The following is a 22,913-nucleotide window of genomic DNA, read 5'->3' as shown; positions in this document are numbered from 1 at the left end:
TCAATTCTAGTTATTTCTTTGTAAGTTAAGCATTGTTGCTCATTATCAACAGCTCTCGGATCTATCACCTCATATGGAATTACCCACAAAGGGGTTCCTTCTTGTAAGTAGATTCTGTACTTCTTCCAGATTGTGTATAAACTTCTCCGTATATAGTGATGCAGGAACATCGAGTTCACCTTTACTTTATCGTGCCATAGGTATGCGTGCCATCCAAATATTTTTTTATATCCCTCTAGGGCTAGTAGTTTCTTGTTCTTTAACGTCATCCACTCTTTCAACCACACTAGGCAGATTGCGTCATGGTAAAGTCTTAGATTGGGCAGTTGCATTCCGCCTCTTTCTTTTGCATCTTGTAAAACTTTCATTTTCACTCGAGGCTTCTTGCCTGCCCATACAAAGTCTGATATTTTCCTCTGCCATTTTTCGAATTGTTTAGAGTCTCTGATGATTGGTATTGTCTGTAGCAAAAACATTACTCTTGGTAACACATTCATCTTAACTGCTGCAATCCTTCCCAACCATGACAAATTCAGTCTATTCCATTTGATCAGATCTCTCTCTGAGTCCATAGTTTTTCATAGTTGTTTTTAAATAAGTCTATGTTCTTTGCAGTCAGTTCAATTCCCAAATATTTCACCTTATTTGTTACTTCACATTCCGTTATTTCCATTAGCAATTGTTGTTTTTGCTTAGTCATGTTTTTGCATAATACCTTTGATTTCTTTTTATTGATATAAAAACCTGCCAGATCTCCAAACTCCTTAATCTTATCTATCACTTTTGGCATGTTCTCCATTGGGTCTTCTACAATTAGCATTATGTCGTCCGCAAATGCTCTGACCTTATAAGAATAATCCTTTATTTTTATTCCACGGATTTCTTCATCTTGTCGTATTTGTATCATCAGGATCTCCAATACCAAAATGAACAACAGCGGAGACAACGGGCAACCTTGTCTTGTTCCTTTACTTATAACTAATTTCTTAGTCACTTCATCATTTACCACAATTGCTGCATTCTGGTCTCTGTAAATTTCCTTAATTGCTCTAATGAATCTTTCTCCCATTTGTAGCTTTTCCATAGTGGCAAACATAAAGTCCCAGTTTAAATTATCAAACGCCTTTTCAGCATCAACAAAGAAGAAACCAACCTCTTTATCACAACGCTTATCATAATATTCAATAGCATTTATCACTGTCCTCAAATTGTCTCTGATTTGTCTGTCTGGCAAAAAGCCTGCTTGTTCCTCCTCAATAACTTCCGAAAGCCACCCCTTCAGTCTCTCCGCCAGTATCTTCGCAAAGATTTTATAGTCATTATTGAGTAACGATATAGGTCTATAGTTTTTCACGTTTGTCAAGTCTTGGCCTTCTTTAGGTATCAGTGATATATTCGCTTCATTCCAGGTACCTGGAATCCGTTGATCCTTTAAAACTCCATTGATCACCTCTTTTAGGAATGGTGCCAGTTCATTGGCCATTGTCTTGTAAAATTTAGCCGTAAGTCCGTCTGGCCCTGGCGCCTTTCCCAGATTTGCAGATTGTATTGCCTTACTTATTTCCTCATCCGTTACTTCATTATTCAGTCTATTCCTCCAAGCTTCCGAAATTACTGGGAGTTTCATTTTCTCCAAATATGTCACTATTGATTCTTTATTCACCTCTTTCTTATTGTATAACTTAGCGTAGAATTTGTAAAAGGCTCTACTAATGGTAGTCTGTTCCAGATACGTTTTATTGTCCTCACATATTTTGTTTATTATTTTCTTTTCCCTTCTCTTTTTTAGTTGCCATGCCAAATACTTCCCAGGTTTATTTGCTCCTTCAAACACTTTCTGATTCAGTCTTTTAAGGTTCCACTCCAATTCTTTATTATTCATTGCTGTCAGCTGTTCTTGAAGTATTTTAATTTCCTGGTATAGTTTCTTTTTCCCTGGTCTCTTTTTTAACTGTATTTCTTTGGCTTTTATTTTCTCCTCAATCTCTTGTCTCTTCTCCTCTTTCTTTTTTCTCACTCTGCCATTTAAGTCCATTAGTATCCCCCTTATTACCGCCTTGTAGGCATCCCAAACTTTGTCAGTTGGTACTTCTTTATTCACGTTATATTGTATGAAGAACTTTGTCTCTCTTCTCAACATCTCCATGTTCTCTCCTTCCTGTAACAAGTCCTCATTTATTCTCCATGCTTTCCTTTTTCTCCTCCTCCCTAATTTCCACATGATTGGATTATGATCTGAGCCTACCATCGGCATTATTTCTACCTCCTTAGTCCATAACGCTAAGTCTTTGGAGGCCCAGATCATATCAATTCTCGATAGTGTACAATGTCTTGAAGAGTAAAAGGTAAATTGTCTACTTTTAGGATTTTCTCTTCTCCATACATCTTCTAAAGTCTCCTGTTGTATCAGCTCAAAAAAAAGCTTTGGTAACAATCCTCTTTTCTTTTGTACAGTTGATGTCTTTTTATCTAGTTCCAAGTTAGTCACTCCATTGAAGTCTCCAGCAAGAATTATCTGGTCGTATGTAAGATCATCTAATTGCTTCCTCAAATCCTCAAAGAAGCTCTCTTTTGCACCGTTAGGTGCATAAATTCCGACTACCAACACTTTTTTTAAGTTCCATGTACATTCCACTGCTATGAATCTGGCTTCCACATCTTTTATTACAAATTTTGGCTGTAGCTCCTCTTTTATGTACAACACCACTCCTCTTTTTTTCTTATTAGAGGCCGCTACAAATTCATTGCCCAGTTTCCCCATTTTTAAATATTTTGCATCCTGCTTTCGAATATGGGTTTCTTGCAAGCAAACAATATCACATTTTTGTTTTAATAGCCAGTGGAAAATACTTTTTCTCTTGTTTGGTGAGTTTAGTCCATTTACATTCCAAGATAAAACTTTACACTCCATACTCATGATCTTGTTGGTAAGTCCTTTTCATTGTCCCTTATAAATCGCTCCATCTCTCGCTCAGATCTGATACGCTTTTTGGCCCCTCCAAACTCAAAGGACACACCTTCTGGTAACTCCCATCTGTACCTGATTTTCATGTCCTTCAAGATCTGAATTAGCACTTTATATTTTTTCCGATCTAATAACACTGACCTGGGTAATTCCTTCATTATGATAATCGTCTTGCCATCAATCTCCAATGGATCTTGAAACTGTTTTGTCACAATCTTCTCTTTCATATTTCGTGTCGTAAACTGCACAATCACGTCTCTTGGTAGTTTCCTCTGGGTTGCAATTCTCGAATTTACACGGTATGCCACATCTAGGATAGCCACAACTTCCTCCTCCTCCTTCCCCAGGTATTCAGCTAACATCTCAGTCATCTGTTCTTGCGCTGACTTTCCTTCCACTTCTGGCAAGCCACGAAACCGTAGCTGCTTCTCCATGTGTTTAGTTTCTGCAACCGCCATTCTTCCCCTCATCAGTCTCATCTCTGTTTGTTGCGTGTCTGCTAAGTTCTCCATCGCGTCTTCTACTGTTTTAACTCTCTGCTGCGTTCCTTGTATTTCACTTTGTATTGTTTCCATACCTTTTTTCACTTCTGACAGCTCCGATTTTACTGTCTGTTTGACCTCTTTAACCTCTTTAATCAGCTCCAATTTCGTGTCCTTAAGTTCTTTAATCACATCTAAAAGTTTTTTGTCCAGGTTTTCTATTGCCGATTGCCACTCTTTTTTCGACATCGTGGGGCTTGCTTTGGCTCGCTCCCACGAGTCCGCTCTCTTCCTTAACTCCGTGGCGTAAAATTTAGATGTCTTTTTATTTCAAATATCCCGGTCTTCTTGCAAAAATTAATTTTTAAAGAGTCCAAAATGTAGGGCGTCTTTTCTCTATGGTTCCTCTATGATTTTGTAATCCAAGATGGCTTACTTCCTTTTCCGCTGAAGCCGCGACCCTTCCCCTTTCAAAGATGGCGATTCCCTTCTTCCTGCCCTCCGGCAAGGGCCGCTTCTCTCCAGCAACTCTATTGTTATTACGTACTTCCTGTCTCCCGACTTCCCACAGTAGATCTCGTGATGGTATCTTTTTCTCACAGCTCCATAACCGCAAGTATTCAAAACAATAGTCCAATTTCTTTAATAACTTCTTTAAACTTAGTCTCTTTTCAAATACAACTCTTGCCGAGTCTTCCCCTCCTTATTATTAGCCTGTTGCAGTTTGAAAATCTACTTTTCTTCCTCTCTGCTTTTACCAATCTGTCCCGTATCAGAAGATAGTGATCTTTACCTTCTCATTCACTTTTCTCGGGTTGTAATCGCTGTTTCGATTTTAACTTCTCCTCTCCACTTTTTTCCCCAATCGAAGCTTGGGTATGTAGGTCTTATGCCAGCCGAATTGGCCCCAGAACTGCCGCAGAGATCGTAGCCGACCTGTCGCAGGGTGGGACCTCAAGGATCGGGAGGGGACCCGTTGCGCAGAGCCCCCCCTCGTCCGAGATCTAGCACACCCTAGGGTCTTGAGCATTCTTTGCCTGCTCTCCGCCTGAGAGCAGTCGGCCGCGGGCTAAATTTCCCCCGCCGGCCGCTTAAAACGGCAGTCCGGTCAGCTCCGCAAATGGAGCTGCTTCAGACCTCCATGAATCCCAAACCGGAAGTCCCCCGACAGGGCAAACTTCTTGAGTACATTCTGTGTTTTCTCTCAGTGGCACAAGTGACTGTTCTACCAAAAAAATAGTTTATTTTCAAAATATGCTGATTGGAGAAACTTCCTGACTATGTTTTGGGTTCTCTCTTGTGGTAGGAATGCCGGACTTGGGAAATCCAGGTTTAAATCGCAACTCTGCCAAGGAACCTTGCTGGATAACCCTGGACCACCCACCCACTCTCAACCTAATGTATCTCACAGGGTTGTTTTTGTGAGGATAAAATGGAGGAGAAGATGGGGTGCCAAGGGGGGGTATAAATGTGTAAAAAGGGCTTTTTTCTGGGAAAAGAGGTGGTGGAACTCAGTGGGTTGGCCTCAGAGAAAATGGTCACATGGCTGGTGGCCCCGCCCCCTGATCTCCAGACAGAGGGGAGTTGAGATTGCCCTCCGCGGAGGGCAATCTCAACTCCCCTCTGTCTGGAGATCAGGGGGCGGGGCCACCAGCCATGTGACCATTTTCAAGAGGTTCTGGAATGCCATTCCCTGCGTTCCTGCTGAAAAAAAGCCCTGTGTGTAAATAAATAAATAAAAAGATTACCGGCAATTCCAGAAATGGGAAAGGAGAGGGAATTGGGCAGAAATACGACAGGCAACATATGCAGAATGAGAGGAGGAAATTCTTCTGCAAATTTGCACCTTGTAACATCAAAGAATACAATCATGCTTGATGCAGAGATACAGTTGATTTAATTGTACGTAGCAGAGACTGAGGGCCAAATGAGATGTAACTATCGTTTTGCTGTGTGAGAAATGCCAGACTGGTAAATAATTCAGTGTTTTCAGGAGGCAAGTTCTTCTGCGGGTGGGGAATTTCAGGCTACACAGGTGTGCAATTGTGTACTACAATTGTGTACTGTGTGCAATTGTGCACATAGAGGTGTGCAATTGCGTACTGTGAAATTGTGTACTGAACCTGGATCTCCCAAATCTGGCATTCTAACCACACGAGAGAACACAGAACATAGTCAGTTGCTGAGCCTGGCAACTGGCGGGAGGATTGGAGACAGGGACATGGGACATGCAATGTCAGCTGTTCTTATGTCATTTCCAGGGAAAACCTGGAAGTGATGTAGGGTAGCTTTAGAAATCACTTCACCATATAGTTTCCAGTGATTCCTAGAGCTACCCTATATCATGACTAGGCTTTCCCCAGAAGTGACGTAGGGACACAGCCCATTTCACTGCTGTTTTCCCTCCTGCCACCACTCAGAGCAGCAGCAGGTGACTACAGCTGTCAGTGGGAGGGCTCCTGCCTTAGCCTGGCAACCCTAATGTATTATTTGTGGTAGGCTTGCTGTGTGCTTCAGCATACGGGACAGGTATTATTTAAGGTGCCAAAAATTTATACATCCACTTTATCCTGTATTTAGAGCTCCATCTTAACTGTGTTACCTGGGACTAAATGCCTCACTTCAGAATAAATGTGTCTAGGATTTCAGAGAAGTAGCTGTATTAGAGTCTCTCTACACAAGACGTCTTACATGTGGGGTGCTCAAGGATAGGGAGACCCAATGTTAGCTGGGAAATGTAGTTTAAAAAGACAGAGCCAGCAAAGATTGCTCCTCAGAAGGTTTTGTTAATTTCATCTTCGCCTACCTGAAGACTCTGTCAATTTCACCTCCCCTTCCTGGAGGCAAAGTTGAAATTAACAAACCCTCTGAGGAATGATCTCTGTCGGCTCTGTCTTTTAAAACTACGCTTCCCTGCTAAAATTGTGTCTCCTTGTACCTGAGCATTCCCATGTAAGATGTCTTTTGTAGAGAGACTCTTAGTCTGTTGTAGCAAAATAGAAGCCCAGTAGCACCTTAAAGATCAACAACATTTATTTCAATAAGAGCTTTCGTGAGTTACAGGCCACTTTGTCTGAGAGATATGTATCTATTTGACAAACTGGCCTGTGACTCACAAAAGCTCATATTTTATGTTGAATTTCAGCCTGAATCACAGTTTACTTTTCAGATGGTGGTGTTCAATTTACAGCAGTTATCATACATTCTACTTACAAGTGCAAATGCTTATTTGTTTTGGAGATCCTGTAGTTCTTGTTAGTTGTGAGTGAAGCAGCTACTGGCCGATAAATGGCTGCCTGAGAGGCAGGAGAGGAGATAGCAGCGAGAGGAGAACAGCAAAAAGGTCAGATGGATTAACATCTCAAGTAGTTGAATGCTTTCACATGGCTGCAAAGCTGAAAGTACAATCTGCAGGGAAGATCTCCTGGGAAAGTTCACTGCAATATCTTTGGGCCTCTCCCATTCTTCGTGCACATTTTGCAACAATAAAAACAATGGCACATGTTAGTAAGCCACCTGTGGTTAGAGGAAACCTTCGAGAATTTCAGAAAGAGAGAGTTTTACTCATTGATGAAAGTGGTAAAGAAAGAGAATTTGCCTGGCATATATTCAAGGGCAGGAGATTCCAGTGGGCAGCTACCATGAAAGGAAAGAGCCCATTTCACATTTCACCTTAAAATGCCCTCTGGAAAAAAAGGAACTGTGTGCAAGGTACATCTGTAGGAGTTCTACATGGGGAAAATAGCTTGCTACACTCCAGGCTGGGGCAGTAGATCTCCCAGAATTTCAGCTGATCTCCCAATGACAAAGACCTGGACATAATGGCTGCTTTGGAGGGTGGCGTTCTACCCTGCTGATCTCTCTTCTCCCTTGATTCCCTCCCAAAGCTCCATCCCCAAATCTCCAGGAATTTCCTAACCTTAGAGGCAAGGCACTCCTTAGAGGATGCAAGGCCCCGGTTGCTTTGAGATATGCACCCTTATGCTGCATCTCAGTTTTGCAGAAACCACCTTACTTGCACAATAAAGCAGCTGCTGGACTATGTCACAAAGCCATCAAACAGCGTGGATGGTTGGGCTTCCTGGAACTGTGGCAGTGTTTCTTTGGCACACACATTTTTGCCGAGACTTCGTTTAATCTCCAGGAGCTTCCAACAGAATGTAACACTTTTGCCAGGAGTCGCCTTGCCGTTTGATCACGACTTCTGCAGCCTTTTCTACTAAGTGCATGTGATCAGTTTTCTCATAAACCTCATGGTGGGGGGAAGAAGTTACTATGAATGGAAAACAGAAGGGAAGAATTCCCATGCAAAATAACAAGAGCAGCAGCAGCAAATAGACGTATGTCACTCTTAGGGAGGGTTTCTTGCCCCAAGGAATTTACAGCGGATTTTGACAGAGGGAGGGGAGGCTAGCAGAGGAAAGAAAGAGGCATGGGGACAGGAGAATTTGCAGTGCAAACCAGTGCCAAGTTACTCCAGCCTCTTTTTACTTGAAATCAATGGGCTTAGACGGAAACAACTCCTTAGAGGAGTTGATTTGCTAGATTAGGCCTGGGAAGACCTAGGTTCAAAGCTTCCCTGAGCTACCAAGTCTGCTGGGTGATTTATAGGGCTGTCAGGCCAAGTCTGGCAACTGGCAGGAGGGCTGAGGGGTGTGGGACACAGACGAGTGTGACATCAGCGATGTCGCTATATCACTTCAAGGTTTTACCCAGAAGTCACAAAAGGTAGCACTAGGAGTCGCTGAAAACTCTATGGTTTACCACAGAGTTTCTGGCAATTCCTAGAGCTACCCTTAGTCACTTCCAGGTTTTACCCAGAAGTAATTTAGCAACATTGTCAATTTCCTTGTTTTTTTTTTCAATCTTCTCCTGCCACTGTTCCCAGTGGTGGCAGGCAATAGAGCTTGTCAGTGGGAGGCCTGGCAAGTCTATGAGTGAACTTGGGCCAGCCACTCTCTATCAGCCTAAGCTACCTTGCAAGGTTGTTTGGGGGATAAACTGGAGGAGGATAGAAGCATGCACGAGCTCCTTGGAGAAAGAACAGGATAAAAATGGAAGAGATATAACAACAGAATCTGAGCCATGACCTTTTCCCCTTATACAATTTAAGATGTTGGGAGATCTCAGAAATCTGATATCTCAGTTGGAGCACAGATCCATCCTAATCAGAGACTTTTTTTGCACTGTGGCTGATTTGGCCCTGCCTTTGTATTGTATCCTGCCCCTTACTGATTTGCCTTCCCCCATGGTGGTGGTTGGCAAGGAATGCTGCCTCTGTCTTCTATATAAGCCTACCTTCAAAATCATGGAGGTGGAAAGTGCTGTCAAATTATAGCTGATTTAAGGTGACCCCTGCTGCAGTCTTTGAGGCAAGAGACTAACAGAGCTGGTTTGCCATTGCCTACTTCTCCATGGCAACCCTGGTCTTCCTTGTAGGTCTCAAGACCAATTACTAACCAAGACTGACCATACTTCGCTTCCAAGGTCTGATGAGATCAGGCTTGCCTGCGAAGAGTACAAGCAAAATATTTTTTCATTGAAATTGAAATTCATAAGCTCAATTTCAACAGGAAAGAAGAGAGTTTAAGAATGAATAGGGCATGGTTTCCAGTCCTGAAAAACACCAGACTAACAAAATACTCTACATCTTACAATAGCCCTGCAGATAAGATTAGCATATCAACCACCAATCCATATGCAAAAGAACCTCCTCAGGATACAGTGAAGCTTCACCCCATAAGCATTCCACATCCTGGGAAACTCTTACAGGATGACTCAGCCCAAACCCACCTTCCTGAGTAGATATAAATCACCTGCTAACATCTTCTCCACACATTAACACTGAGAGATCTCTGTCTTTCGGGGCTACACCTCTGAAGACGCCATCACAGCTGCTGGCGAAACGTCAGGAACTACAATGCCAAGACCATGGCCATACAGCCCAGAAAATCTACAACAACTAAAATATTTTTTCCCTGGCTAGTAAGACCAACACACCGCCAGAACAGGCAATGGACTAGCAAGCAAAAGGCTTGAAGTTTTGAAACTGAACAAATGGTTTTTCAGAGTTGCACTCCTGCCAACCCTCCCTGCCACCACACATTTGATAACTGGTTCCACATTAAAAAACAAGAGCCCTAAGGCTGGAAAATCCACATGCGGCAGCACCATGTGCATTTTCTACAGCCACATAGATGCTTTGTTTGGGAGAGAACAGAATTCTTGGGAGAATGGGAGAGTACATCTCCTCCCTCTTCTCATCCATTTATTGCCCCCTTTACTGTTATCAGTTACCATGCTCAGTTCAAGGTAATGGTTATTACATACAAAGCCCTCCATGGCCTTGGTCCAGCATATCTACGGGACCGCCTCTCTCCCTATGTCCCTCCACGGCAGCTTTGCTCATCTGAATGGGGTCTCTTGCAGGTGCCAGCCTGTACATGGGTGAAATCAACAGCAGCCAGTACATGAGCTTTCTCTGTGGTGGCCCCTACCCTATGAAACAGCCTGCCTGAGGAGGTCAGGCGAGCCCCCACCTTCCTGGCTTTCCACAAACAATGCAAAACTGAATTGTTCATAAAGGCTTTTTTCTCAGCTAAGAGGTAGGAAAGGGATCCCAGATGTTTCGCCAATGAGTTAGAAACCATAGATTTCACCATTATGTTGCTTGACATGTTATCTGTTGCTTAAAATATGTACTCCTATATCTTACCTGTGCTTTATGTTGTTCAATGCAAGTCCTAGAATTATGTTCTGTTTCAGCGGTTCATCAACCCTATACTGGATCCTTGCTAATACTATATCTTTGTAAACTTGTATTCATTTACCCTATGCCATTGTTTATGGAAATGTCCTTGACACTGTATGGAAATGCCTGCCCTTGTCCTCGCCACTAATTGTACTAATCTCACACTATGTAATCCGCCTTGAGTCTCAGTGATAAAGGCAGAATATAAATAACATAAATAAATAAATATCTGAGCACATGGAATTTGATATTATTTATTTAAAATATTCTGACCCAGTCTTTTCTCCCAGCGTAGGGTTTCTCCAAAGTGGTGAACAACCAAAAACTGCATTTCCTGGCCCTATGGACGATTGCACAATTTCAGTTTTTGTAGCAAACAGTAAGACATGTAAACAAGCACATATCTGGAGATTTGAATATTGTATCGGTATCATTGTCAGAGAGGAACAGGGCTTACTACGATTTCCTGCTGAGTGTAAACTCACAGGAAATGGATTTTGTTGCTGTATAATATTTCAAAAGATCCAGTTCCTCAAACCAGATTGCTTGATCTGGGACTTGTGAAGAGATGATGCATTCACAAGAATGTATTCACGACCTTTCAAATTCGTCCTGTAACTTTACAGCAATATCACTTTCCAGCGAAATGTTTCCATTCGTCTCTGAAATTTCCATTAGTTGTCAAAACATCTTTTCCTGATGAGGTCACTGGAAGCCCACTGAATTATCCACATTGCTGTTGAACTTGGCAACGGAGCCGCTTTCCTTTTTCCTCAAGAGTGTCTTTAATTTGGGGAAACCGTTCTAGCCCTTGTTTTGATTTGCAGCACAGTTCCTGGATTTTAACGCTCGGCACCTGCTACCAGACAGAAGTCTTGTGTCAGATGTGATCTCATACCAGCGGTGGGCTCTGAGGCGCGACTCTCTGATTCACAAGACTCAGCATTTCCTCTTTTATCAGGCTAGAAGCTCTGCTTATCCTCCTTGGTCACAATTCTCCTCCCTCCTCCCCAATTGAAAATTAAAATGTTGTGAACATAGGGTAGGCCTCAGAGAGAAATGACTGAGAGCCAAGCTACAAGTGACGCCTGACACAGGTTGGGCACTTGTCAGCTTCCCTCAAGTGTTGATGGGAAATGTAGGCGTCCTGGTCTTGCAGCTTGGCTCTCAATTTAATTGAAGTTTACAGCTGTCTATGGGAGGGAGAACATGTGGTCGGGAGGGGAGTGCAGGTGTCGGGCTCTTGCCGGGCGCCTGCCTTCCCCTCTGCTGTGTGTGTGTGTGGAGGGTTTCTGTAAATTTCAATTAAATGGAGAGCCAAGCTGTAAGACCAGGATGCCTACATTTCCCATCAAAACTTGAGGGAAGCTGACAAGTGTCCAACCCGTGTCAGGCGTCACTTGTAGCTTGGCTCTGACAAACCAAGTGTGGTGCTATACCCTCACAAGGGCCATTTTCACACTGCTTACCAGCCACAGAACATCACACCGAGCTCCCGGAACGACAGCGTCTTCCTGGTGCGATTTCTCATGAGAACTGCTGTTCTCGTGCAAAATCACACCAGGAAGATGCTGTTGTTCCGGGAGCTCAGCGCGATATTCTGTGGCCGGTAAGCAGTGTGAAAACAGCCAAGGAGACGTTTACATTGCTTTTGACCCCTGCTGAGGAAGCTGTAAGAGGGTTTATCTAGTCAAGATTTATTCATGCGAGTCCAGTAGCCTCTTAAAGACTAAGCAGGTTTCCATCATATAAGCTTTCAAATCTTCCTTCATCAGATCTTGGTCTTTAAGGTGTTACTCGACTCGAATCTTGCTCTTTTACTGCAGACCAACATGGTTGCCCCCAGAAGATGTACCCATGTATCTTTTTTTAAAAAAAAAGCCTTGTGTGCATCTGTGAGGACTCAGAAAAGCAAGAGAGGCCTTTATAAACTCGGTAGTAGTACAGAAGCTTTGGGAGCAGTTAAGCCAGTTCATTGATCTATTTCTTGTATACTCAAACACTACAGTGCAGTACAATCAGCAGCATTTCACACATGTACATTCTCGTGGTTGTCCTCCTCTCATGCTTGTGGACAACCACATGTCGTGGTTGTCCTCCTCTCCTGTCATTGCTGCTTGGCCACTCGGCAATCAATTACATAAGGAACCAGGAAGCAAGTCTACCAGTCGACAATTGATTGTAAATCCTGTTGTTCTTACAAATGCCTTACCACTTGATGTTCATAGAAGTCCTCCTGACCTCAATTGGTTCTCTTTATCCCTCCAAGGACATTTCTTTCAGGGTTTCATTGGGGAGGAAAAGTCAGCCCACCAGGAACTGTCTTGTGGAGAACCTTAGAGATCAATTCTTTCCCCAATATTACTCAATATTTATATAACTCATTAGTCGAGATTGTAAGGGGTTTTTAAGTTGGGTTCCACCAGTATGCCGATGCCATCCTGCTCTATAACCTACCGGGCAAGCAACCAGAGGCTGAGATCTCAGTCCTTGCCCAGAGCCTGGATGCCTTAGTTGGTTGAGGGATAGTTGGCTGAAGTGAAATCCATCAAAAACAGAAGTCTTGTGGCCAGCTCAGGCCACAACTATAGTGGGACCTGCTCTTCCATCACTTGATAGAGTCCAGCTTACAGCAATGGACTCTGGCAGGAGTTTGGGAGTATGGCTGGATTCTACACTATCCATGGACAAGCGAGTGATTCATGCTATCGTCACCTCTCGTCTAGACTACTGGAAAACACTCTACATGGGGCTATCCTTGAAGCTGTTTCAGAGACTCCAATTGGTACAGAATGCAGCTGCCAGATTGCTGACCGGCACACCATGGTCAGTGCATATCATTTAGATCTTGAAGCAACTGCGCTGGCTTCCAGTTGGTTTCTGAATCAAATTCAATAGGAAGGGGGAGATTAAGGCCGTTTTCACACTGCTTACTGGCCATGGAACATCACGCCAAGCTTTTCTGGTGCAATTTGAAATTGCACCAGGAAGACGCTGTCATTCCGGTAGCTTGGCGTGATGTTCCATAGCCAGTAAGCAGTGTGAAAACAGCCTAAGTGGAGTGCAAAGAAACTATCCTGACTATGGAAGCAAGAGTTTGAGAACTAGTGTGGTGTAGTGGTAAAGGGTTGGACTAGGATCTGGGAGACCAGGGCCGATTCCAGATGGCCCTCCCCATCCCGAAACGTCACACCTCATTGTGCGGAAAATGCGAAATATTGCGTTTTCTCGCGCGAGTTTTGCGCAACGTCGCACAAAACTCCGCGCAACGACGTGCGACGTTTTGGGATGGGGAGGGCCGTCTGGAATCGGCCCAGGTTCAGATCCCATTGTTCCCTGGAAGCTTGCTAGATGGCCTTAGGCCAGTCACACACACTCAATCCAACCTACCTCATAGGATTGTTGTGAGGATAAACTGGAGGAAGGAAGAATGACGTAAGCTACTTTGGCTCCCCGCTGGGGAGAAAGGCAGGGTATAAATGAAGTAAATAATAATATATGGTTAAGGCTACTTGCAAGGAAAAATGAAGATGTGTATATGATTTATGAGCAGTGGCAATTACCATTATTTCATAAGCGGAATCAAGAAACCTATTAAATTCTTTTTTGCTCCAGTGAACTAAGTATAAATTATAAACCTGGTAGGTTAAGCAAGAGGCCCAGCCGCCAGCCCAGAGACTGTGTTGGAGAGGGGAATGAGTCATTCTGACCCCCAGTTGTTTTCTGCCAGGTTACACACACGGACACACGTGGTGGGGATGACAAAGACTCACAGGGAAGAGAAACCCCATTATCCGACTTGTCTCCACTTTCTTCCCTCTTGTCCAGCCTCCTACCACCAGCCTCCCATCTGCTCCAATTGCTCCATTACCACCCTTGCCACCCACTAGGGAAGCCATTCAGTACCCGTCTTCCAAGCTCTGCCAATGGGAGGAAAAATGGGATGGGGCGAGGAAGGATGTTGCAACATCGCTTCCAGTAGTACCCAGAAGCGATGCTGTGACGCTCTAGGAATTCTCCCTATATCTATGGCTTTTACCACAGACTTTGGGGGAATTCCTAGATTGTTGTGATAGCACTTGTGCGTGTAACATCAGGACTTTGCATGTTGTTGATCTACCCTCCATTTTTATTATTGTTTATTTATTTTATTTTTAACCCGCCCTCCCCACAAGCAGGCTCAGGGCGAGGTATAACATTGGTTAAAATACTACTTAAAATCAATTAAAAAACAGATAAAATACTGTGCCCCTTTCGGGGCAACCAGCGGGAGTGGACTCTCCATACCCCTTGTAGAGGGAGACCGGTGGAAGGCTCAGCAATGATGGGCTAAAATTAGCCTCCACCATATGCCAGGTGGAACATCTCTGTCTTACAGGCCCGCCTAAATGATACAAGATCCTGGTGGGCCCGAGTGTCCTCAGACAGACAGTTCCACCAGGTTGGGGCCAGGACTGAAAAGGCCCTGGCCCTGGTAGAGGCTAGCCGAGCTTCCCTAGGGCCAGGGACCACCAGTAGATGTTTTCCGGTTGAACGAAGTGCTCTCTGGGACACATAGAGGGAGAAACGGTACAGGTTGCTCCCTGACAACCCTTTCCTCTGATCTCCCCAATCTGTCCAACTGTCCACCTGGCTGGTGTTTTTCTTTCTTTCACTCAATCTGTTTTGAATGATTTTGCACTGGCAGAATCCTCCAGGGACTCTGTTTGGGGTCTTTCACATTACCCACTCCCTGATTCTGTTCATTGGAGATGCCAGGCGTTCAACCCAGGACCTTTTGTGTCTGAAACAGGTGCTGTAACCACTTAACAGCACTGCCCCTTCAAAGGTGGCCAGTAAACGTACACTGAAAGCATTTCCTCTTTTATTATGCTATTGAGACCCCAAATTCTTTATGGTCTGTGGCCATATTTTTCATTCATCAGCTTCACTTGTTTAACCTTTGCTCTTGGAAAATGATTCCTCTGGTTTCTTTTCCGTTTTGTCTTCCACATCTGTGGTTTCTTCTGGCTTTCTCTGATCCCCCTAATAGTGTATTGTCTAAGTAATCAGTTTTGCTACTCAGCATGTGAATGCAACTCTTGTGAAATGAGATGAGAGTAGGGGGGCTTTTTTTTTTTGCACGCCTTTCAGCTGGGCTGGTACTGTTTGGCAAATTCAGTAATATTGATAATTCTTTCACTCAAAAGGTTTCCTGCGTCTAAAAGAAGAAATCTAATTTTTGTTCTATTTACAGTTGGTGTAAAACTTGCACATTCCCTTCATTTTCATCCTCCTTCCCTAATCTGTCTGCTTCTAAGCTTCAGTGTAGATGCTGAAGGAACACAACTGGAAAGAGGAGGCAATGAGCTAGATCCGGGTCCAATAGCACCTTAAAGACTAATGAGATTTCCAAGGTATGAACTTCTGAGAGCTCTCAAAATCTTGACTAGAAGATCTCGAATCTTGCTGTTTGATTGCAGACCAACATGGACACACACCTGAAACTATCACTTTCACTAGTAGAGACTCAGAATCTCTCTACACGAGACATTTGACATGTGAAGAACACATCTTGGGAGATGCAATGGTAGCTGGGAAGGGTAGTTTAAAAAGATAGAGCCACAGCATGACGAAGGCTTTGCTGTACACTGGAGCTATGTGAAGGGGCTGTGAAATGCCGGAAGGGAAACTTCAGCCCTTTATAACCTTTCCAGTCCAAACCGCGCTCTAGAAGGCAGCTCCAGCTCATTTCCATTCCTTGTTGCCCTCTGGTTGCGATCCCACGCAGTTTTAGACTGGAGAGGTGAAATTGACAGTGACTTTGGGAGGTGAAGATGAAATTAACAAACCTTCTGAGAATTGATCTCTGCTGGATGGGTCTTTTAAATTGTGCTTCCCAGCTAACATTGTGTCTCCCTACACTTGACGAACACGCGCTGAGGCATCTCGTGTAGAGAGACTCTGTGTACTCTCAGAGGATCATCATTACCCAGCACAGAATACAGAAAATACTCATGGCAGATATGTAGACAGACATATATGACAGCAGATATTAAATAACACGGGGGCTAAGACTGAACCCAGGGCTAAGCTAAGCCTGGGAGGGAAGGCAGCATGGTGTATCCTGATCTCATCTGATCTCGGAAGCTAAGCAGGGTCAGTACTTGGATGAGAGTCCACCAAGGCAGACTCTGCAGGGGAAGGCAACGGCAAACCACCTCTGCTTCTCACGTGCCTTGCAAGCCCCTTGCTGGGGTGTCCATATATTGGTTGCCACTTGTACGGCTTTTTTTCTGGCAAAAGAGGTGGTGGAACTCAGTGGGTTGCCCTCAGAGAAAATGGTCACATGGCTGGTGGCCCCGCCCCCTGATCTCCAGACAGAGGGGAGTTGAGATTGCCCTCCGCACCATGCGGTGCGGAGGGCAATCTCAACTCCCCTCTGTCTGGAGATCAGGGGGCGGGGCCACCAGCCATGTGACCATTTTCAAGAGGTTCCGGAACTTGGTTCCACTGCGTTCCTGTGCTGAAAAAAAGCCCTGCATACATGTATAAGCTAAGCCAAATGTTCTCCAGTGAAGGCTTTGAATAAAGAACTCTTGGGGCATGTGTGAAAAGGTTCTGGGAAGACTCAGGATGGTTCACTGCCATTTGTAATTTTTGTCCACTTCAGCTTTTGGTGCCATTTTTTTTCTGTCCGAAAAACATCCCTCCTGTAGTGGTACAGATCTCTTGAATGCCTCTTGGTGCATTTGCTCCCTGCAGTGTGTGCGTCTGTGAAAAAATAGCAAAAATCTTCCTCTAAGGCCTCAAAAACGGATGTATTTCACAGAGGGAGAAACACGTTTTGTGCCTAGCGCACCCCTTTCATTTCATCTCAGCCTTCGATATTTGGCTGTGGTTGCCATTTCCTTTTGCAAGCTCATCTGGAATGCCTGCCCCTCTTTTAACTGCTTGTTCTTCCCTTGGCTTCTTATACAGTCTCTGTGTTTCGGAACCAAAGTTCTCCCCCTCTCCCTAGTGAGAAGAATCCAGATGCACCAAGTCTCAAGTCGAGAGGTAAGGGCCAGGTCATTGCCGATGACCATGGAGTCACCTCCCTCAGGTGAAGATTGAAAGACGTCTCCATTTTGTTGGGGGTGGGGGGAAGAGCCACTTATCTGCAATACTGGACTCTCCCACCAATTGTCTCACTGCATCTCACCCCACTGAAGCCTTTGTAGAGAAAACCGTGGGGTACAAATGCTTGTTATTTAATAACAGATGCTATAAGGCTTCCATCAGTATACATTCGAGATGATAAAATGTTGCACCTTCTGCTGATAAACACGGCCAGGCACAAATGTTGTCACTACCCAAGCTGCGGAGTTCTTTTTTGTCTTAATATTAGTGTTTGACTCTGTGGGGTCTGACATCTCTATTCTTTTGTCTGACAAATCTGTGCATTGGCTTGTAAAAAAGAAGAAGAAGAAGGAGAAGAAAATCAATATTGTTTTCCCTGGCACATTCTCTGCAGTTGAGTTGATTTATTATCACAGTTCCCTTTCCTTTCTCTCCCTTTCTCTCTCTCTCTCTCTCTCTCTTTTATCAGTCGGTTTCTATTGCTTTAGGGTTGAGTTCCAGATAACATCACAGGGTAGAAGGCACCAAAAGAGCTTCCGTGACCTTATCCCCTGTGTGATCTTGTCCACTGTGATTGCAAACCATAGGTATAAGGTGAACAGTGATTTTATCCAGCCTCCATCATCAGATTTATGTTTGGTTTTGTCAGGAACAAGGGCAAAGTGGAGACACTGAGGTTTTTTAAAAAGAAAAATCTGAACTCCAGACACTCTTTCCCAGTTCAGATACTACAGGGGAACTAATTTGCTTGGAGTTATTTAGCATTGACCAGTCCTCTGTGGGGTTAAAAGCAGACATATGAAAATGTGAGAGAAATTCAGAGTGAAGCCGTACTTTGCAATAAATATATTGCATATGGCTGCAGGAGCCAAATTGGTGTCTACAAGCATCGTACACGAAGTTTGTGATCTCTCATGCCTCAAGACAGGTCTCCTGTTGCGTTGTGTTGTACATCTTTCCTACCCCCATGAAAACATATAGGGGGTCTGAGCTGAATTTCAAATGGTGTAACTAGTAAGCCTCCCGTCTTTGGTTCCAACAGCTTAGAGTCTCTCTACATGAGACGTCTGACATGTGAAGAACATGTGTCGGGAGATGAAATGGTAGCTTGTAAGGGGTAGTTTTATTTATTTATTTTATTTATGTCATTTATTTATGTTATTTTAAAAGACAGAGCCGGCTTTGCTATGCACTGGAGGTGTGTGAAGGGGCTGTGAAATGCCAGGAGAGAAATGTCAGCCCGTTATAACCTCTCCAGGTCTAAGCCCGGCTCTGGAAGGCAGCTCCAGCCCATTTCCACTCCTGGCTGCCCTCTGATTGTGATTTCACACAGTTTTAGACTGGAGAGGTGAAATTGACAGAGCCTTCAGGGAGGTGAAGATGAAATTAACAAACCGGCGATCTCCGCCGGCTCTGTCTTTTAAAACTACGTTTCCTGGCTAACATTGCATCTCCCTGGCGTCTCGTGTAGAGAGACTCTTACAATACGATCCTAAGCAGAATTACTCCAGTCTAAGCCCATTGAAATCAATGGGCTTAGACTGGAGTAACTCTGCTTAGGATAGCACTGTTAGTCTTCAAGGTAGATATTGCACTGAGACCCCCCCCCATGTTTCCTGGATCTTTGAAAGAGGCCGCAGAGCTGAGGTTGAACATACATAAAGCTGCCTTCTGCTGAATCAGATCACTGGCCCATCAAGTTCTGCTACTGTTTACAGAGGCCGGCAGCAGCTCAGGCAGAGGTCTTTCACATCTCCTACGGCCTGGTCTTTTTTTTAAACTGGAGATGCCAAGGATTGAACCTGGGACTTTCTGCATGCAAAGCAGAGGCTCTTCCACTGATCTACATCCATCCCTGATTCAAACGTCTTAAACATCATCATGGCCATCATTGCTCTTATATACCACCCTTCTGGACAGATTAGTGCCCCACTCAGAACAAAGTCAGTGTTATTATTATCCCCACAATACAGCTGGGGAGCTGGGGCTGAGAGGAGTGGTTTATTGAAGCTCACCTGCTGAGCTCATGGCAGTGGTGGAAGTCGAACCAGCAGAGTGCTGATCTGCAACCCAACCAGTTACCCAAAGCCACCTGCTGAGCTCATGGCAGGAGTGGGAGTCGAACCAGCAGAGTGCTGATTTGCAACCCAACCACTTACTCAAGGCCACCTACTGAGCTCATGGCATTACTGGGAGTTGAACCAGCAGAGTGCTGATTTGCAGCTACCTGTGGAGCTTATGGCAATAGTGGGAGTCGAACCAGCTGAGCACTGATTCACAGCCCTACTTCTTAACAGCTATGCTTCAGCAGCTCCTAAACATGCATTCAGACTTTCCTCTTGATTCCTTCAAGACAGATATTGTATTACCAGGTATGTTTCGCTTCTCTTCCTCTTCTTGGGAAGTCGATATTTGAACTTCAAGAGTCGGATGGTGTCCTGAATGTGCATCCCAAATTTTGATGGTAGCTCAAGGTTCAGTGGAGAGAAATGCATTACAAATGAACACTTGAAATGCTACAGAAGTCAGTCAGAATAATAGTGTTTCTTTAACTAATCAAAAACGCAATGACATGCTAGCATTTCTGCAGAATGGTCTTAATTGTTATAATTTGAGGATCCAGACTCTGTAAAAGAAGTAAAACAATAATAAGGTATTCTTTGCCCCATATTCATTTCATTGGGCAGTTCTGAAAGTACATAGACTATGAGTCTCTCTGCACGAGACATCTGACACATGAAGAACATGTATCGGGTGATGCAATGGTTGCTGGGAAGGGTAGTTTAAAAAGACAGAGCCGGTGGCAGGGCAAAGGCTTTGCTATACACTGGAAGTGTGTGAAAGGGCTGTGAAATGCCAGAAGGGAAACGTCAGCCCATTATAACCTCTTCAGGTCCAAGCTCAGCTCTAGAAGGCAGCTGCAGCCCTTTTCCATTCCCTGCTGCCCTCTGGTTGTGATCCCACACAGTTTTAGACTGGAGAGGTGAAATTAACAGAGCCTTCGGGATGCAAAGATGAAATTAACAAATCCTCTGAGGAGTGATCTTCACAGGCTCTGTCTTTTTAAACTACGCTTCCCAGCTAACATCGCATCTTCTTACACTTGACGAACATGCACCGAGGCATGTGGAGAGACTCTCTTTCAAAGACCATTGAGATTGGAAGAGGAGGAAGGGACATCAATACAATTCATTTAGCTGGCTGCATCCAGTTGATTTAATATGCAGATTATTCAGCATGGCAGAGAGTGCCTGACGAGGATCTGCAAGGTCCAGGCTTGAATTCCCACTCTGCCATGGAGGTTCACTGAATAACTAAATCAGAATTACTCTCTCTCAACCTAACCTGCCTCACAGAGTCGTTGTGAGGATAAAATGGAGAAAGGGAGGGTCCCCGGGGATTGCTGGTTGTGGCCTGGCAATCCTACTTTATTAGGTTGCCGGCACAAAACAGGCAGCTGAAGACTTACTGGCTGGCGGAGGCTAATGGCATAATGACATCGCCAGGAACTCACTGACATCACTTCCCCGTGGGACCGAAAGTGGTGGCAGTGTGTTGCTGAGGATAGTCTAGCATTTGGGCAAAACTCTATGGTTTGAACATAAAATTTTGCACACGTGCTACAGCGCCCCCAGTGATGCACTGACATCACTTCCAGGCCAAGGGGGAGGGACATCAGCATGTTGGGTCAGTGCCAGCTGCCCTCCAGTTTCCTGCTAATTTTTTCCCCACCACCCAGCTGAGCAGCAGCAGAAAGTACCCACTGATGGTGGGGGATCCCTGTCCACCAGAGGGAACCTGGTAAACCTAGGCCTTAATCTATCTATTCTGTCAGCCTCAGTCCTCACATCTGCAATCTGTGGAATAATAATACTGATCTACCTTACAGTGTTGACATATAGATTACAAGATAATGTATACAAAAACAAATTCAACGCTTGAAATCCCCATATAAATATTAAGCAGTATCGTTCCTATTGTAAATATCCAACGTATAAATGAATAACCAGGTCTGGCTGTACTTTTCTACCTAACAGGGAGAACGGTGCACACTTTCAAGCTCAATGTTGTTTCTCATCACTCTCTTTTTGTAAAGGGAACTAAAATTCCGGGATCTTTAGTAGTAGTAGTAAAATACTGCGCAGTTTATCTGATCCACGGGGAACGCATTTACAAGCCACTCAGGGTTAATGTGCTGAACGTCGTGAAAGAATATGTTGTTGACTCCTGAAGAGCAATGACGGTTCAGGCTTTCCTGAAGAATGTAGCACACAAATATATAAAGAGAATGCCTCAGACTCCGCCTGCAATTCACTCAGCCTTTTGGGATGGCTGGAGTGGAGGAGATAAGAGATTCACTCAGCCTTTGTAGCGGCTCATTCCACAGCACTGGCTTCCCTTGATTCATGTCGGCGCCAAGCAACTCTGCCACTCTGAACATGCGCCTCCTCCCTGGGAACTCCAGTTCATACTGGAGGAAGTACGTAGGATTCCCACCTCCTTTACATTTCGAAAGTTGTTTAGAGCAAACTTAATCTGCATTGCTTGGTGTAAAGGATTAAAAAAAAAACCTTTTCCATTGCATTGTGCCTTCTGCTCAAGCAAAAGGTTAAAAAGAGCAATTGTGTATTTTTAAGGATCTTTCTTCGTACTCTGTTAGATTAAGAGTTAATGAGTCCCTCCCATCTCCTTCTCTGTTCTTCTCTTCTTTAATGTCTGATGGGATCCTTATAAGCAGGGCTTTTTTTCAGCTGGAACGCGGGGGAACGGAGTTCCGGAACCTCTTGAAAATGGTCACATGGCTGGTGGCCCCGCCCCCTGATCTCCAGACAGAGGGGAGTTGAGATTGCCCTCTGCGCCACTCAGCAGGGCCACCAGCCATGTGACCATTTTCTCCAAGGGCCACCCACTGAGTTCCACCACCTCTTTTCCCAGAAAAAAAGCCCTGCTTATAAGGAATATTTTTACAGGGAGTCATTCGTCTTTACTCCATTGATGACCCACCATTCCTACGATAGGGTTCCAAACTGGCTTATATCATTTTCCCCTCCTCCATTTTCTCCTCACAAGAACCCAGCGAGGTAGGTTAGAGTGTGTGACTCGCCCAACGTCACTCAACAAGCTTGCGTTGCTCAGTGAGGATTCAAATTGGGGTCTCCAAGAATCTTGTCTGACACTCTAACCACTACATGCTGATCATACGTGCTTTTGGTAGCTGTGACCTCAGCACAAATACTTCCTAAGCTAGCTTAAGTGGAGACCTGGAGGTAGAAGTTTTCCTTTTTTTTCTCTCTCTCTCTCTCTCGCGCGCGCTAGCTAATAGTCAGAGGGAAGGTAGCATGGTACTGTCTGATCTTGTCAGATTGGAGAAGCTAATCAGTGTTGGAAGAGGAGGATTCAGCGCTGTCCCTTTCCTCAGTTTTCAGAGGGGGACAAACCAAAGAGTTAGAAAGATAGAGAGGCCGGGGCACTCTGTTTACTGTCTACTGCTCTGATTGTCCTTTGATATGCAGATTGCTATTCTCAGGATTTCCTCCTTCTGACTTCCACCCTCTCACTCCTTCTCTTCCTGGTATTCCAGGCACCATCTCTCTCCTTCTCTTCTCTCCATCTT

Source organism: Eublepharis macularius, chromosome 7 (assembly GCF_028583425.1).
Source record: "Eublepharis macularius isolate TG4126 chromosome 7, MPM_Emac_v1.0, whole genome shotgun sequence".
NCBI classification, from domain to species: domain Eukaryota; kingdom Metazoa; phylum Chordata; class Lepidosauria; order Squamata; family Eublepharidae; genus Eublepharis; species Eublepharis macularius.
The sequence above is the reverse complement of the archived record's forward strand: the minus strand, read 5'-3'. Positions refer to the sequence as shown.